Raw genomic sequence first — 19,356 nt, forward strand, 5'->3', positions numbered from 1 at the left:
CCAACGAAATTGATCAAATTACCCGGTGGGTCAAATTAACCAAGAGGCACAAAAAAATGGCAGTATTTGCCCGATTTTAACACAACCCAAAATGGACGCACAGCCACTTCCTATGTGCTCAAAGTAGAAAACTAACGTAGAAATGACATTTAAGTTCCTAAACAATGTAGAAACCTAATGCGCACCTAATTCTTTAGTATACCTGCGATTCTGGCAATAAAAGAAAAGATGAAACCAGCGAACTTCACCTTCAATAATTTACACCTAATGTCCAACATCATCAGTCTCGGACAGCACTCTATCGCTGTCCATGAACCACATGTCCTCCGTAGAGTCCACTGTGCATTTGATATTCTGCATTTATGACACAAATCCACAATTGCAAATAGGATGGTGACCCACGTTCAGAGTAACCACTTGTAAGTCAGCAACGCATGCAATTTTCTGCAACAGCAAAAAACATGTGACGCAACCTGTTGCTGCTACCTTAGCATGCAAACAACTCATCTTTTGAATGGGCTTTTGTAATCGATGACAGAAAGTGGCACGTCGTCGTTACGCTCCGCTCAAGAACTATTTTTGTTGCAATCTAGACGACGCTGGGTAGGCTGGCTCCAATAATAGGCTGTTGCGAATGTGTTTTTGATGTTGAATCCAATAGCACCGCGCAGGCCATTTTACTTTTTTGTATGCCTTGGCATGCTTGCCCCTTAAAACATAAGCATCAAGGTGCATGTTGAAGAGTGGACCCACCTAATCAACATTAACCCTTTGAAGATAATTTTTTTTTACGCCAAATGCGACTCCCCAGGGTCCAAGTTCTTTAGTGGAGATTTAAAATCTTCTGATTGACCTATTCCGAAAAAAATTTAGTGCAAATTTTTTAGAGTGACCATACACTTGACAGAAAAATATTTTCCATGAGTAAACATGCATTGTTTATTCAAGAATACGGATGGTTTTCATAAATAGTCATAATAAGAATAAAAGAGTAGATACACTGAAATAGATACATTCCGATTCGGGCACTTTGGCACTAGTCTGCATCGGAGGAATCACCACTTGACTCATTTGCAGCAGAGCAACCAGCGCACACGCCCATAGCATACATAATCGAACCGTGTACATGAGCACACACAAGAAAACTCGATGGTTGTGTGCCCAGCAGAAATTTCAAATGAGCCAGAAACTTGCAGTGATCCTTCGTTCCATCACGTGAGTATTCGTAAGTATCGAGAAAAGAAACGCAGGCATGGTAGCATGTTTTGTATACAGCGGCAAACTAAACAAACAAGCACAGAATGGCGGAACGCTGTCCAGAAGGCTAACTCAACAAAAGAATGGCGAGAGCGGACCATGTGCGGGGGTGCCGGAATAGGATGTGATCACAATGTTGATGCGACCTCACAATTCAGGCAAAGCCTCCAAGATCGGCATTTGCCGTTAAATCTCCAAGGCGTACTCCTGCGACTAAGGCAAGGCCTCGGGAATTACGGTTTAGCGTGTACAGTGAAATCTCGATGATACTAATCTCATGGGGTCACGCAAAAAATTTGTATTAGCCGAAATTCGTATCAACGAAACACAATTAAAACTAGCTAAGTTAAAGAGTCGAGAGGTGAACTCACTCAGGCACACGTACGTAAAAAGCATTTACAGTATAGACCACTTATAACGTAACCGTTTATAGTGCAGAACTGGCTAAAACGCGGCCTTTTCCGACTCCCGTTTACCCTCCCATAGAACTCCATGTATACGCATACCGCTTACAGTGCAGCCGCGTGAGACGAAATTGCGGCTTCCGCGGGAAAATCTCGCCAACAAGGGCGGTAGCGAGCACGAGGTGCGCCCACCAATGGGAGAGGAGATCAACGAGGGGGATGCGGAGGGAGCGTGAGACGTGGAGCACAAGTCCAAGGGCGATAAAGTCGTCACCGCGCGCAGTATGTGTGAGTGAAAGCGCGTGGGGGACGCACGCCTTCACGGACAGCGAACGCACAGCAGCGAGCAAACGCGACTTCCGTTGCGCCAAAGGCCGTGGGGGTATGGGAGGGAGGGGGGGCGACGCTGTGCTGCGGCACCAAATGCGTATCTTGCAACCTAGCACAAGGGTAACTCGCGATGCAATCTCCCCACGCGAAAGGAGCAAAGCAGGAAGGTAGCGCGGGAGGGAGGAAGGGAGGGGAGGGGGGCTCCTACTCTGCCAGCAAATGTGTTCTTGTACTTTGCGCCTGTGCCGGCTGTCAGTGTTGTCGCGCGCATCGTATCTTGAAAGCGATCTCCATACGGCTCTGACCTTTGTATGCGCTGCGCTTACGCCCTCAGTTTCCGTTGAAGCGATAGACCGCACGAACCTTCGCTTGCTGCAGCGGCCGCGCGTGGGGAAGTGCAGCCGCCGCAGCGAGCGAAGAGACAAAAGAAAAGAAGAAAAGCAACAAAGCGCCACCGCTTCAAGCTCCTTGCACCCAGTCGCGGCTTCCGCGCTGTCCGGCGCCACGTCTGCGCCTTCGCATCAAAAGAGAAAGGGAAAACGTGCGTGACTGCGCGCTGGTTTGTTTCGCGGCCATCGGTGGGGCGGCGTTTATTCGTATCAACCGACGCGGGTCGAAAATCGATTCGTAACAACCGTTCTCTAGCACGTTGCAAAGTAATGGGGCTTAGCCGGGACCTCAGAAAAATTCGTATCATCCGGAAATTCGTATTAGCCGTGATCGTATTATCGAGATTCCGCTGTAATCTCTAAAGCCATACTTGACGTCTTGTCGAGGCTGCCAGAGGAGATAACGGCGGCAGAGTCGGCATACGCTACAGCTACGAATGGAGTCCGGATAACCTATTGCAGAGCTCGCGGCTGTCTAAAATACCGATCGTCTTTACGCACTCAGTCAATGGGGCCACTGGTGGTGCCGCAAAGCTGTCCGAATTACTGAGCATGTCCGGATTATCTGTGTCCGATTTATCGGTCGGTCACAGGAAGGACGGAGAAACCACCTTCTCGAGACGAAGCGTGAACCACCTTGACTGCACCAGTTCAGTGAGAGTGTGTTAAGCAGAAAGTAGCTATTAGAGGCACAGCAGGAGAATCTCTTTTGTAAGTACTGTATTTACTCGATTCTAATGCGCCCTCGATTGCAATGTGCACCGCACTTTCTGTGACAGAAAAAAAAAATCCTTTACAGTACCGCGCACCTCGTGCTTTCATACAGAAATACAACTTTCTCCCATTTGGAAAAAGAAAGGTGTACTCCCGATGCACTAAAGTTGCGATGAATAAAAAAAAGTCGCAGTTTTGCCCGAAAGGCAAAGCATCGATGGCGATAGCAAATTAGTAGACAGCTACACGAAGTAAGGATAGCAGCTTTATCGACCGTATAAATTTGTAAACATTCGCCTACTAACTAAATTAACAAGCACGGTGTCACGCGTGCACAAGCAAACAGGAACGTTGACCACGGAAACTCACTGTCAAAATGCTGGAGTGACGAAGCGCGGCGATCAAATCGACCTTCGTGCTGGCACTCCTCTCGCTTTAACGTGAACTCTAAGCGGTGAAAACAAAGCGCGCAGTGACTCTCCTTGTCGCAGATCGCTTTCAAGAAAAGGACAAGTGGATCATCGCAGAATATGTCCTGCTACGGTCCACTGAAACCCTTCCGCGTTGGTTTGGTGGCAAAAATCCTCTAGAGCTCCTGCTTTGCCCAGGGGATGCTGCGAAAATGGTGCAAAAGAGCGCCCTCTGCCCTGGGCTGGGTAGTACCAAGCTCGGGCATCTGCTTCGAAAAGCACGTTTAAATATGGACCTGCCATTTTCGCTTGTGTTGTGCCACGGTCTGCAGCGAATATCGGGCGCCGAAGATTTTTTCAGGGGTGGCACACTGCATAAAGGCAACAAATTATGCAACATCAAGTACGTGTAAGCCGTTCAAAAAATAAGCGGCGAAGTTTAAGCGCGGTGTAAATCGCAAGTGAAGCGAGTCGCGTACGAAGTTGAACTTCAGGTAAGGTTTGAGCGCTGCTAGATTCAGGCGCACAAACGTGAGGAAATGCTTGCTATAAATGAATTCACAGCAGCGATAAGCAGACATCATGTGTACGGCTGCTTGAGCGCACAACGGTACTGTGCCGCGACGGCAGCGGTCTTTCAGCATGCCGCGATACGGCGGGCCTCCACAATCTTTGTTGACTCATGCCGCTAGACAAGTAGTTATGCCTGCGCTGTAGTAGCGGCCACCTGTTCCTGATAGCAACTGATAAATACTAATGCAATGCATAGGAGCTCGCAGTAACGTACGTGCTAATTGCACTGCAGTGGGAGCTCGTGCGCTGCTCGCTTGATGTGCTGGATTAAATACTACCTTGCAGCGCTGCCGTAACGTGTTGGCTTGAGGTCAAGGATGAGCACATTTAACTCTCGAACCTGTGCTGCTCGTAGTGGGGTAGTTTCCAGCGTGCCCGATGCTCCGCTGCATGAGGCCTTGAAGGAAAACGGTAGAATTTGATGTTGGGATTCAGGCCTTCTGCTCGTGGCAGCCCACGGCGCAGCAGTAATGACGGTGATGCTTTTTCGAGGCTGAGCTAGGTCTCTCTGTATCAGCGTCACCAATTCCTTCTGCATCCAGCATTACGTCCCACGGCATACGAAGTGTCCATTTTTGTAAAGCTAGGCTACAGCCAGCTCGCAGAGTGGTCTGTGACAAGCGACGAGTCTTTTCACACTCACAACAGGGCAGAAAAACATGCAAATTGACGCAAAACTCAGGCTAGAAGCATGCTTCACTACAGCCAGGGCTCACTACTACCCAACCTGGTACTACCCAGCCAACTTTTCTTACCCCCACCAGGCGCTCATACTATACCTCAAACTCCAGTGAAAGAGGCCTCTCCTTCTGTTTGCACCAGTCCCACACGCAAGTTTCGGACTCTCCAAACGCCCGTGATGCGGCCCGATTTCCCTACGTCTCTGCACACATGATCACTTTCCTTTTAAGTGCAGCATCACGATGAACTCAGCACTTCATGCTGATAGAGCAAACACAGAAGCAGAAAACGGAAAGAGAGACGGTAGACTAATGCCTAAGCATACGTACTGCAACACATAGAGGAAGCTACGGCAGCTAGGCTAGAAGCGCGTACGAGGCAGCCATGTTGCAATGCCGATGGCTATTGATAACGCAGATTTAGTGTCGTACTCGATTCTAACGCATTCGCAATTTCTGGACCTGTTTTATCGGGAAAAAAGTACGCATTAGATTCGAGTAAATACGGTAAGTGTTTGATGGGCTTCAGGAGCCCGGCAGCGCGGGATTCCCAACTGCTAGACTCCGACGGTGTCCTGCTGAGAAACACTCCCGCAGAGAAGGATACACATGAGTCCTTCAAAGCGCTGATTCCACGTATGCTGAGAGGAGCACTATTACCCTACTTTCACGATACATGCCTCGCCGGGCATGTGAGTGGCCATAAGACTTACCTTAAGTTGGGCTGCTTTGCTACCTGGCCTGGAAGCCAGCAGGATGTGATGCGCTGCGCCCGCTCTTGCGATGCGTGCTAACGCATGAAGCCGTGTGGTGAACGACCACCAGGGCTCATGAGCCGATCAACAGCCTTGGCCAATTGTGGCATGTGCGTCTAGAGACCTTACCCCAGTACACCAATGGGAACCAATTCCTTCTCATCGTCACAGACAATTTCAGCAAGTGGGTGGAACTGTTCCCCCTACGAAAGCCATCAGCACTCATGGGGAAGCTGATCGAAGTGTTCACATGATTCAGCTATCCTTAGCAGTTGATAACATACAATGCTTGCTACTTGACTGCCAAACTCTCGTGGACTCTTGTGCAGCTCTTGGCATTAAGAACAGGAGTACAACCACATACCACGCACAGGTGAATCCCATGTAACATGTAAATAACCCTTACATCAAGCAAATGCTTGTTGCATTTGTGGAGATGCACAGCGACTGGGAAACTTGTCTTCCTGAAATTGGGCTTGCTCTCAGCACGATAGTGCATCACTTGACTGGGTTTACACCCACAACTCTCAAACTTTGGAGGGAGCCGTTGAATCTGGTAGAATGTACACTACAGGAACGCAACAGCACGGAACTCGTTGCTTCGTCGACATGCACCGATTATGCGACTGAGCTGCACGCAAAAATAACAAACACTTTATGCAAAGCGCGATGGAACCTGAGCACTACTCGTGTGAAGCAGAAAGCACAGTACGACCGCTCTCATCAGGAGGTTTAGTACTACAAGGTGGGCGACCTAGTGCTGTGGTGAAATCACGTCCTAAGCGACGCAAGCAAGAAATTCTCAACTTGTCTGGTGCCGAATGGACAGGACCGCACTGCGTGCGAGAGACCGTCTCCTCGCTCGTGTACAGGCACGTGGACTTGAAGCTAAGACTGATCAGCAAATCGGTGCATGTCTGTGATCTCAAACCCAACTACGACAAAACAAACGTGTGGCCTGAGGAAAACGCTCTCCCGCGCCTGCAGGCAGTGGCATCGGGTGGCACTGCTTGACCTTCGAGCCCAGTGCGGCGCTACAACTTGCGATCTCGGAAGAACTAACTCTGTCCGGTTTGCAGAGGCTATTTTATGTGCGCAAATGGCATGTTCCTCCGATATCTAGTGTGCAGCCTTCCAGAGCGAGCATGCACTTTCTCTTTGGCAGAAGTGAGAAGGGCTAACCAAATTGTTGCCGCTGCAGACCACCCATCGTGAGCCGTGCAAAAACAGAAAAAATAGTTTTTGATGTGGTTATAAGAACGAGCAGGCTGTAAACAGAAAGTAACGCATTTCATACAAGAGGCAGTGAAAGAAACGAATCCTCCAGCAAGCAGCAACGAGGGGAGAAAGGCAGCCAACAGCTTCCGGTGCAAAATGGTGGAAGCAGTGCAGAATTCACAGATCTGCCCCGCACAACCCCGCGACCGAGTTGCGAGCCCCAAAAACAACCTAGCCCCAAGGCCGAGCAGAACACTTCGCCCACAAGAAGAGTGGACCCCTGCTGTGCAACAAGGTGCCGGCCATCGTTCGGGGTGGGTCAATGCGCGCCTTTGCAGATCTTGCGTGCCAGAAACCGTGAGAGCAGCGGGGGCCGCCAACAGGGAAGGCTGTGTCGGGACGAGCAGGACGAAATGTATTTGACCATACCAAAGCACATCACCTCCAAGCACATCAGAAAGCCTTCCTGCGCCAGCTCGAGGCTTGCTCGGAGACCACGCATGCGGCAGCCAAGAGAAACTGAGTGGCCGTCATGGGCACAGCACGTCCGACTAAGCAGGCACCGCCACGGAGAAGCAAGGTGATCCGGACCCAGCTGCCGTCTGGCCTCAGACACCCCATCATCAACCATCAAGCTGCTCTGCACCATCATTCACTGTCCCGGCCTAGCTCGCGACTACCTTCACGGCGACTACGGCAGTCTGCACCTCGAGCTGCTCCCTCACCAACGTAGACACAACCTTGTTGATGGCAGAGTAGCACGTCCCTCTCGGAAAAGCCCTAGGTGATGACGGCCACTTCGAAGCTCAAGGGTGATCTTAAGGAGGGAGGGATGCGGGAATGCATGCTCATTCCAGTATCCTCGGAGCGGCCACGCACAGTTCACGCGACGACGACGTGTGCGCTCGCAGAGGGTAGCATGGAGAAGGCTCCTCTTGCTGCCTTTTGAGCCTTGCTTTGATGTTGTGGACGAGGCACCCCTACCTTCTTTTCCCTTTATTAAGGCTTAAGGGTCTATGTTGGCGGCGCCCTTGGCGTGGCATGGCAGTAACCTTGGCGAAACTGCACTGTGACGAAAAATGGCCAACGCCTCAAGAGTAAAACATAACAAATGTTTGGATTGACGTCACTTTTCTCAGGGGTTTCCTGTAAACAAAGTAAATTAGTGTCTTTGAAAAGAAAATATTGTACGTTTCGGTCTGGGTGGGAACCGAACCCAGGCCTCTGGGGTGCGAGACGAGCACGGTTCCCGAGCTGCTCCACGATTCTGGCTTACTTAAGGGGCGCATGCGTAATTGCACACATCACAGAGACGTGCTCATGCCCCTGCTCATAGTCGTCTTCTTCCACAGCTGGCTGTGGTGCCACTCATCATGCCAGCATTCCCATACTGTCCCTCCCTCTGTGAAGATGCTGACGGCACTGGCCGACTACCAGTAGGTGGGCGATTACGGTGAGGTCTGTCGTGCACTCAGATGGACAAGCTTCGACGGAGAAGGTACAAAAGCAGATTAGGCAAGTGTTACACGTTTGTAAAACATGGAAGGCCAAAGCGTGATGGCACACTTGGCACACAGTTGCCATAATTCTCATAAACATATCTTACTCGTGACAAAAGGTGTGCCAAGAGTGCAATGAGGCTTTCGCCTTAATGTTTTACAAACGTGTAACATTTGCTTTTAGTTTTTTTCGAACTGTGGAGACTCAGTCTCCACTGCTCGGGAGAAACGCAGTTCGCGCCGATGCGTTTTGGTCTTTTGGCTGACGAGCCTGTGAATGGATGCAACTCAACTCACAGCGGAGACTTCCGCACGCCGTCCCCTGCAACGCCTAGCCTTTGTGAGCGAATAACCGCCCCAGGGCCATAGCACGGATCCATGGTAAGTTGAACCCTTATCAGCCTCTTCTGTGTTTCCCCCATTTTGTGGTTTTCGCCTCAGCCGTGCGGAATGATCTGCACCTGTGGTTTGTTTTGGCTGTGTTGTTGCATTGTTGGTAAAACTAAGGTAAATAATACCTTAAATTATAGGCTCGCCCTGTCTCCGGGCCTGAACCCTCCGTGGTCGCAACTCCCTGCAAACTGCGGGTCAGGGGTCACAGCTCTTACTGTTAGGGCTGCTGCAAAAGTGCTAGCGAGCGACTGCCGCCCTACTGTCGCGGTGCGATCCAAAGAAGGGTCAAGTCCGCATGCGCGAGCCTGAGTAATACTCCTGTAATAAAGAAATAGACACAAAGCGTTCCACGTTTATGTCATTCCCGTACGATTCCCACTGATGACTATGGCGATGCGGACTCCGCCGCTTCAATTCAGTTGGCCGCTGGCACCGCTCTTGGTTTTTGCGTTGCACACTTGCGGCGCTCCACGCTCGCCACGCTTCGAGGATTGTCCAAATTAATTTGTGTGCGGCCACATACGTCTGAATTAACGAGAGTGTGATGACATTACATAATGCATATGCCTGCCGGGACTAAAGGACAAGCCCGAACTAACTGATTGTCTGAATCAACAAGGGTTGAATTAATGAGGTTTTACTGTATATACCGCATTCAGAGGTGGGACTACCCAAAGTCATTTTGGAGCAATTTTTGGAGCAAGTAAAATTACGTTATGGAGTAGCTTGGCGCAGACAAAATTGCATTTTCGAGCAGCTTGGAGAAGAATAAATTTCATTTTGGAGCAGTTTGGAGCAGGCCAATCTAACACCATTGGAATATGGCAGGGAACTTCGAAACCGCGATGAAACAGAGAATAAACCAGCACAAAGTGCACAGTAGAAGCACGGTTGTAGCTATAGCGTACTAAATATAGAAGATGGGTCGAGAAGCGGCACAGCGCATGTTTTTCTGTAAAGCCGAAAACATAGGTGGAACTAAACCGAACTACAGTTAAACCTGGATATAACGAAATTGACAAATTCAAAAAAACTTTGTTATAAAGAGGATTTCGTATATGCAGGTTCGGCACGAAAATTCAAAAAAGAAACGCTTACCGTATTTACTCGATTCTATCGCGCCCTCGATTGTAACACACACCGTTTTCGTCGAAGACTCACTTGGAATGTCACACCAGGTATGGATGCGTGGACGTGTGTCGTTTCGCACAAGCGCGAGGCATCGAAAACGAAGAGCGAGCGTCACAATGGCGTCGTATAGTGTAACAGTAGAACCCCGCTGTTATGTTCCTGGGTGCTGTGTTCCCGGCTGTTACGTCGTTTTCGGCGGTCCGTACAGCTCTCATAGAATCCAATGCATGGTAACCTCATTGTTGCATTTGCAACTGGGAACCATTCTCGCAATCTACTGCCAACTGACCCACAACCGGCCCGGGCGGCCATTTTGATTTTCATGTCGCTTGGCTTGGTGGCTTGACGATGGCATTGGCACCGCCCAAAGTGCCGGGGGCGACAACTATGACGTATTTTAGTTTACCGCCAGCAAAAGTATGGCCCTTGAGATCCATATTTGCTATCTAAAGATGGTGTCTATGACGTGTTGTGGCCCTAAAATTGGTTTTGGCTCATAGATATTCCGTATAAGGTCCAAGGACGATAACGCAGTTGCCGCGCGCCGTATGCTGTATGTGCGAGTGAAAACGTGCGAGGGGAGCCGACGACGGCGTCTAAATCCTGCGCGCGCAAGAAAGAAAAGCGGAGGAAGCGCAACTTCTTCTGTTGCACTCGAGGCACCGGCGAGGAAGCGAGGGGGAGGGATAGTGGGCGGCGTTGTACTGTACTCTGGCATCAACTGCGTACTGTGCAGCGGGTCGCGCGGGCCGTATCTTGAAAGCGATCTGCGTTAGGCAGAGTCTAGTCAGTGTAGGTGCATCGCGGCTCGTAGCTTTTTGCGTGATGTGTTCTCGGCACTCAGTTTGAAGCGATAGAAAACAGCACGAAGGTCACTTTGCTCGCTTCTACAGCGGCGCTTCCACATGTTGCCAGCGTTCGACAGCGCGTGTGCACGCTCATCGAGTGTGATGTGTCACAGCATTTGCCGCACGTCGGCAACATCAACTGGAAAAGGAGAGTGCCGGCTTGGGGTTAGGCCAGCTGCAGCAAGCGGCAGGATCAGGTTTGAATGAAGGGAGGGGAAAGGTCACGCCTGCGGTGGCAAGATCGCTGGGTCGAGGGATGCAGGCCCGCCTTGCACACGCTGCCACTTTGTTACGTAGGGGTCTCAAATACATGTGCTTCTATGGAGTAACGGCGGGGAATAGAAAAACTTCGTTATATCTAGGAATTCGTTATAAGCAGGTTTAACTGTATATATCCTCGTGCCGACGCTTTAGGTGATAGTAGAAAATGCTCTAATTATGCCGTCCAATCGACGCGCTAACAATTTCTGGGTCACCATTCGTCGCCGCATACCCAGAGAGCCGCATTAACCCTGGGCTGGTATAACGTAAAACTATTCCAATCTTGTCTTCATTGTGAGAGCAATTATATGGACATTCCAGGCGCATTTCGCCATCGTCGTGATGTTCTCATAAAGTCCAGGGGCAATAACATCGTCCGCATGCCGTATGTGCGGTGAAGAGTGCGAGGGTGAGCAGACGATGGCTTCCAAATCTCGTGTGCTCAAGGGAGGAAAGCGGGGAGGAAGCGCGCCCTCTTCGGGCGCGTGCAAGCACGTATGGTGCCACAGCGCGAGCCCTATCTTGAAAACGATCTGCCATGGAGACAGAGTGAGAGTGCTTATAGCATCGTGCTCGCAGTGTTTTGCCGCTTAATTCGCATTGAAGCAAGAGGCAGCGCAAAGGTCATTCGCTCGCTGCTTCTGCTGCCACGCTTCCTCACTCCAGCGTTTTGACAGCGAGTTTCTACGGTCATCGAGTGAGATGTGTTCGTGTTTGCTTGTGCGCGCATGACACCATGCTGTTAGAATGTTTGCAAGCTTATATGGATGATAAAACTACAGTAAACCCCGCTGTTACGTTCCCGGGTGCTGCGTTTTCCCGGCTGTTACGTCGTTTTCGGCCGGTCCCGGCACAGCTCCCATAGAACCCAATGCATTGGTAACCCCGCTGTTACGTCGCAACTGTGGGACCGTTCCCGCATCATACGTTGCGAACTGCCACACTGCGCGGCCCGAGCGGCCATTTTGACTTTTCATGTCACTTGGCTTGGTTGCTTGACGATGGCATTGGCCGCCCAAAGTGCTGGGGGCGACATTTATTACGTATTTTCGGTTTCCGCCAGCAAAAATATGGCCTTTGATATCCGCTTTTGCTATCTAAAGATGAGGTCTATGACGCGTTGCGGCCCTAAAATTGGTTTTGGCTCATAGATGTTCCGTATAAAGTCCAAGGGCGATAACGCCGTCGCAGCGCGCCGTATGCTTCTTTCGCGCGCGAGACGCAGTCGTCGGCTCCCCTCGCACGCTTTCACTCGCACATACAGCATACGTCGCCGCGCGCCGTATGGTGTATGTGCGAGTGAAAGCGTGCGAGGGAAGCCGCGCGGCCGTATGCTGAATGTGCGAGTGAAAGCGTGCGAGGGGAGCCGACGACCGCGTCACGCACGCGAAAGAAAAGCAGGGAGGAAGCGCGCCTCCTTCCGTTGCGCTCGAGGCACCAGCGAGGGAGGGGGGGGGGGGGGGTTGCGGGCAGCGTTGTTCTCTGGCATCATACTGCGCGGCGGCGCGCGCTCGGTCCCGCGGGCCGTATCTTGAAAGCGATCTGCGTGGGGGCAGATTCTACGCAGTGTAGGTGCGTCGGCGGCTCGTGGCTTTGTGCGTGCTGCGTGTTCTCGGCGCTCAGTTTGGGTTGAAGCGATAGACAACAGCACGAAGGTCACTTCGCTCGCTTCTGCAGCGGCGCTTAACTGCGCGTGTCCGCGCTCATCGAGTGTGATGTGTTCATGTTTGCCTGTGGACGCTGACACCATGTTTGTTAATTAGTTAATAACCGAATGTTTACAAGTTTATACAGACGATAAAACTACTATTCTTACTTTGTATAGCTCATCGCAATCGATACTTCGGCTGTCGGGCGAAACTACTTTTTGTCGCACGTAAGAATTAAAATAATATTGTGTGCAGTTCAACACTACTCCCATTTATCAATTTTTCCTGTTTCCTGGCTCTTGCGTTTCCCGGCTCTTACATTTTTTTTTACGGTCCCGTGAAAACGTAACAGCGGGGTTCTACTGTACTATCCTTACTTCGTATAGCTGTCGACTAATTTGCTATCGCAATCGATGCTTCGCCTTTCGGGCGAAACTGCGACTTTTATTCCAAATCCGCCATTAGCTTTTCACGAAATGTTAAAATGGCTCAGCCCTCGCCCATGTGGGCATAAAGACAGATTGGAATATTTTAATACTGGCCTGGGGAAAGAGACACCCATCCACTGAACCCGCTGCAGCGCGCGCCTCCCTAAAATCTAGTTCGCTCGCAGCGCCCTCAGCTAGAGAGCCGCGCCGCGCGGCCCACTCAACCATAGTCTAGTACACTCTAAATACAGCCTCCCTGGTCATTCAACAGCAGTGACAACAGGCCAAAGTGACCGCGCGCGCCATCCACTTGCCGGATACACCGAAAAGTCATGAGAAACTGGGTGGGAGCGCCGTCGCGCGGTCTGTGCGGAATGAATGGATGCATTCTTTTTTGGGGAACGAATCACCTCGCTGTTCACGGCTACTGCCGAAGGACACACCCGAAGCGGTTCTGGCGCAGCGTGGCGCAGGAATATGCGTTTGTATCAAAATGGCGCAATGGTGCAGGAGTCCCACCCCTGCGCATTTACTGTAATCTAACGCATACTTTTTTCAAATAAAACGGGTCCAAAAATTGTGTGCACGTTAAGATTGAGTTCGACCCAAATCTTCATTACCATATCCCCACTGGCATTTCAATATTGCCGCCTCATACGCACTTCGAGCCCTAGCTGCCGTAGCTTCCTCCGTGTGCTGTAGTATGTGCACTTAGGCATTAGTCTTCCCGTTTTCTGCGTTTGCTCTATCGCATGAAGTGCAGAGTTCATCATGATGCCACATTTAAAAGGAAAGTGATCATGTGTGCAGCAGAGACGGACGGAAATTGGGCCACATCATGGGCGTTCGCAGAACACGAAACTGCATGCGGGACTGGCATAAACAGAAGGAGAAAATTTTCGCCAGCAAAGCATGCAGGGTTTCAGTTGAACTGAAGCAGACATATCCTGCGATGATCTACTTTGGCAATACGATTGCCTTGGCCCTATTTTGAAAGCGATCTGCGACAGGGAGTCCACCGTGTGCTGTGTTTTCGCCATTCCGTTGAAGCGAAAGGCGTGCTGGCACAAAGTCAATTTGCTCGACGCTCCTGCGCGCTTTGTCACTAAAGCATTTTGATGGCGAGTTTCTGCATTCATTGAGAGAGATGTGTTCATGTTTCCTCGCACGTGCGTGACCCCACTGTTAATTAGTAAGCGAATGTTACAAGTTTATACGGCCGATAAAACTACTATCCTTCCTTCTTATAGCTGTGTACTAATTTGCTATCGCAATCGATGCTTTGCATTTTGGGCAAACTGAGATTTCCTTTATTCATCGCAACTTTAGTGCATTCGGAGTAAATCTTTGTTTTTCTAAATGAGAGAAACTTGGATTTCTGTATGAAAGCATGAGGGGTGCGGTACTGTAAAGCACTTTTTTTTTCTCTTTTGGCTACAAAAAACGAGTGCACATTACAATCGAGGGCGTTAGATGCGAGTAAATACGGTAGTTCAAACCGCTATTGTTAATAGCAGTTTGACTGTATCACGGAGATTCTACTGTACAGAGTACGTGATTATGTCTGCTTTGCCTACGTCTTGTTTTTGGCCGTGCCAGACATTTAGTAACGAACAAAAACCTGTGCATTGGTGTCAACAGCATCTACTGAAATGTGATAGTGGCGCATCGCTGCGAGTTCACTGAATGTTCTCGTACTAAAGCCCTCTGATTGCAATAAATAACAATAAAGTAGACTCCTGTAACTTTGCTCTGGCTATTTCAGTTTTTCAGTTATTTCGACTGAATAGCAGACTGAGCAGACTGAAGATCACCCCAATGTACTGCACCAATAACACAAGGTTATTGATAATAACACAAGAAGCTCACCACAGCCACGAGTGACAAAGTCCAACCTTGGAAAATGCGTGTGGCCAATGCACGGGCGTGGTCCTTACACAAATATAGGTGTATATATGACTTTTGACAGAACAGTAAAACCTCGTTCATTCAGATTTCACAAAACCAAAAAAAACAAAAAAACAAAAAAAACAGCCCAAATGGAGCGCTGGATGGCAACAAAACTGAAATACTTCAAACCAGTACGACTAACCCCGCGAGGAACCAGGCAATTTGTTACACTGCAGAGGAAACCACCCACCGCAGTCGAACATTGTTAAAATGAATCACACACAACATGGCATTGCCTTCCACCATTCATTACAAGCACACACACTATTACCGTATTTACTCGCAAAGATGCACTCGCATAGAACGCACCCCCAACTTTAGTCGTCAAAATTGTTTTTTTGTTTCTCCCGCGTAATAAACGCACCCTGAACTTGCTGCTGTGAAGTAGAGAGACATGGTAAGATTCCGCGTCCGATATGGTGTCCAGAGGGTACGATTGTAGATAGGACACCGCATCAGAGGCCGAATCGTACCTTGTGTCTCCTACCTTTATTGCGATAGCAGTCATATTGATACTCCAGGCGCATTTTTTTTGCGCGTCGGCACCGGCGATCGCGGCTCTATCTCCTGCGTTCGAGGGAGGAAAGCGCGCGGAGGAACACGCCGTATTTGGTCACGTGCATGGTTTTATTCTATAGGCAGGAGCGAGGGAGCGGCGCAGCAACCGCGCAATGCATGGCCGCGCACCTCCTATTTTGAAAGCGATCTTCGTCGGGGGCGTGAGTCTAGTGCGACGGCAGCTTATACTTTTGTGCGTGCTCCGTTTATTCCACTTAGTTTGTGTTGAAACGATTACACAGCACGAAGGTCACTTCGCTCGCTGTTGCTGCCGCGCTTCCTCACACAAGAGTTTGGACGCGAGTCTCAGCAGTCATCGAGGGTGCTTTGTTCAGTTTGCTTGTATGTGCGATACCATGCTGGTGTCAGTTTATACGGCTGATAAAGCTACTATCCTTACTTTGTACAGCTGTCTACGCATTTGCTGTCGTAATCTATGGTTCACCTTTCGGGCAAAACTGCCACTTTTTAGAGGTGGCAGTGGAAAAAATATTGCTCAAAAGTTTACCCCCGTATTATAAACCACTCCCCAACTTTGCCAAAGAAAGTCTGTTCATTATCCAAGTAATATGGTAGCTGAAAAAAAATTAAAACTTCCCCACAGAAGACACATACCATATTTACTCGATATAACGCGCACCCGTTTTCTGTGACCCTCGAAGTACCGCGCACCTCATGCTTTCATACAGAAATACAATTTTTACTCCCTGTGCACTAAAGTTGCAATTAAAAAAAGTCGCAGTTTTGCCCCGAAAGGTGACCCTCTATTGCGATGGCAAATGGTAAACGATTACGACGTAAGAATAGCAGTTTAATCGCCGTATAACTTGCAAACCTTGGCTTACTAAATAAATTACCAACCACAAGTAATTCGCGCACAGCACACATGAACACTTCTCCTCGCTCGTTGCCTAGGAACTCCGCTGACAAACGCGAGTGACGACGCGCGGCGACGAATTGACCTTCGTGCTATCATGGCGACCCGGCGAAACAGCGCACGGCAGACTCTCACATCGCAGAATCGCTTTCAAGATAGGGCCAAGGCATCGCATGGCCGAAGGATCGTCGCAGATACGTCTTGCTTCGGTGCACTGAAACCCTTCCCGCATTGCTTTGCTGCGAAAATACTCTCCTTTTGCGCCAGTCTCCCACAGCCAGTTTCGGATTCTCCGAATGCCCGTGATGCAGACCGATTCCCGTCCGTCTCCGCACACATGCTCACTTTCTTTTTAAATGCGGCATCATGATGAACTCAGCACTTTATGGTGATAGAGCAGACACGGAAAACGGGAAGACAGACGGTAGACCAGGGGTTCTCAGGTACGTTCATCCCAGGGAACCCTGCTAAGCTCCATAAAGTGCCAAGGAACCCCCCCCCCCCCCCCTGATTTAACCGAATTATCGAGGGTATCAAGAAAACAAACAAATGCTGCACTACGTCAACACGCTTTTATTACTCAATGAATCGTCAAATCTTGTTTCTATTTAGCACAAGACCAGTGCGGAAGCTGAAATTCTCTTCATCTCATGACTGATTAGCGCTAGCAGCGGCGAAGGCCACGCGACATCCTTCGCGGCGCGCCTTTTCATCTGAGACGCGCTTTGCACCAACGGGCGCACATCCCGATTATTTTTTCGCCACTCAGCTGCTCGCCAACAAATTGTCCGTCCATCGCGATGTAGCCGGTGCTTTTTTATCTTCAACAGCTTTGCACTGAGTAAAAGCGAAACTACTGCTTGCCGCAACCGCTGTCGACGAAACCGCGGCCGCTATCGACGCGATCATGGACGGCGACCTTTCGGTTCAGAAGGCAGGCGGCTGACAGACGCACCAAGTCAAAACGAAGCTACCTTTCGCAGCAAGAAGTGCGGACGAAACTGCGGTCGCTATCGACGCTGCCATGGGAGGCGACTACGCAGTAGTGAAGGCACGCAGCCGACGCGCGCATCGAGTGAAAATGAAACTATTTGCCGCAACCGCTGCGGACGAAACTGCAGTGGTTATCGACGCGATCAGAGATAGCGACTACGCACTTACGGAGGCACGCGACTAGCCGCGAACGCGGTTACGCGTGGCAATAAACGCAAGAATAGAGGCTTTAAAGGCACAATTAGGCACAAAGCGCTTCGGCGTTGCTGTCAGTCACTTGCCGCGTACGATTGCCGCTGCGGACCACGGTGCAAGCTGAGGACCACGACGATGCGGACTGCGCCGCTTCGTTTCGGTTGGACGCTACGCCGTTCTTGCTCTTCTGCGGCGCTGCTCCGCGTTTTTTTTTTTTTTTTTTTAATTTTTTCTCCAACGTATAGGTCAGTGCGCACGCTATCGGCACCTACCCTATCTACAAATAGGAGAAAGGCGCATGGTGGTAAGTTACGGCCTCCGAGATTTCAAGTGCGAAAGCTTAGGCGCGCTGCCCGTTCTCAGAGGTTGGGTGGCTACAAGCTGCTTGCGTATTTATTGCGCAGTTCGCGCGTTGCTGTTACGCACTGTGATGTGCTTTTTGACACTCGGGCATGAGTAATGGCGGTTCTTTGGATCAAGCGCACCTCATGTTCGCCGTTTTAGACACTTGTCGAGCCCACTTTGAGAACCCATGCGGTAGTAGACTAATGCGTAAACACTGCAGCACATGGAGGAAGCTACGGCAGCTACTGGCTAGAGTGTAGATAGACTCGAAGCGCATGCGAGGTGGCCATTTTGAAATGCAGAGGGCTATATGGTAACGCTGATTTAGGGTCAGACTTGATTCTAATGCGCACGCAATTTTGGACTTGTTTTATCCGAAAAAAGTATGCAATAGTTCGAGTAAATACGGTAAGGCTTCCAACATGCCAGCAAGGAGCTCTGGTGATTTTGACCACCAGATGGTGGCTCGTGCCAATATGTGGCAGGGGAACAGCAACAATAATAAGTTCCATACACATCCTTCGCACTGTCATGCGAGAGTGCCATCAGTGTGACCACACGGGATCGCCCTGCTGGCTGCGGTCTAACTAAGAAAAGCCGTAAGCCACATTGTTTTGTACGCATCAGATGCACACATGTTCAGAATGTGCCATGGAGGAAGGCTTTCCTTTCGTACACACATTTCCAGTTGCTCAGTAACATCGGCCCTCAGTCAAGTCCACTTGTGTAATCTCGCACTTCCTCACCAGTGAGGTCTACAGGCATAGAGTTTGTCACTACGTATACAGTCTACGCTCGTTACAAACGAACCCGAGTATAACAGACTTTCGGATATAACGGACCATATTTCAACCTTAGCTTGCTTACCTATTTTATCATTGCAACAAAGTTCGCTTTTATAGGACCGCGCTACAACGGACTATCGGCTAGAAGCAACGAAGTTAGCGGTAATTTTTTTCAAAATCAGGTTATAAAACATACTTTTGCTGTGTTGCTTGACCACGCCGGCGTCTGCGTGCTTAAGCCACAGCAACTTTAAATTGCGGCTGGCAGCATTGGCAGCCTCTGGCCAAGCCCAACCTCTAGCCAAGCTAGTTTGAGGGCATGTTGATGATGCGTTGGGTGTTATCACTTGTTGACGCCATTTTGTCGTCATGTTCTCGTGCTAGTCGGTTGTGCCAGACTGCGAGTGACGAGATAATAATAATAATAATAAGGCTGCCTACCGTACATGCCTTGTCGAACGCCTGCTCTTAGACATGCAATATAATTGGGAATCAAAAATAGACGTCAGATTCCCAGTCAAAGTTTTGGCGAGCATTTGGAAACAGCTGAAACTGATGCCATCAACAACTGCTTCAGGAAGACAGGTTTTCAGAGAAATAATGAGACTGCCTGCAAAGAGTCATCTATCCTAGATGATGAACCATCGACCCATCAGTGTGGTCAGGGAGGCATTCTCTCTTCTCCGACTTTGTCACATTTCAGAACGTTGTTGT

General features: G+C 49.8%; 1 pseudogene; it reads right to left on the minus strand.

Annotated features, from left to right (window-relative positions):
- Nucleotides 1-19,356, minus strand: part of LOC119434993 (DNA-binding protein P3A2-like) — a 157,478-nt pseudogene that overhangs the window by 39,808 nt on the left and 98,314 nt on the right.

The sequence above is a fragment of the Dermacentor silvarum genome, unplaced genomic scaffold (assembly GCF_013339745.2).
Source record: "Dermacentor silvarum isolate Dsil-2018 unplaced genomic scaffold, BIME_Dsil_1.4 Seq365, whole genome shotgun sequence".
NCBI lineage: Eukaryota > Metazoa > Arthropoda > Arachnida > Ixodida > Ixodidae > Dermacentor > Dermacentor silvarum.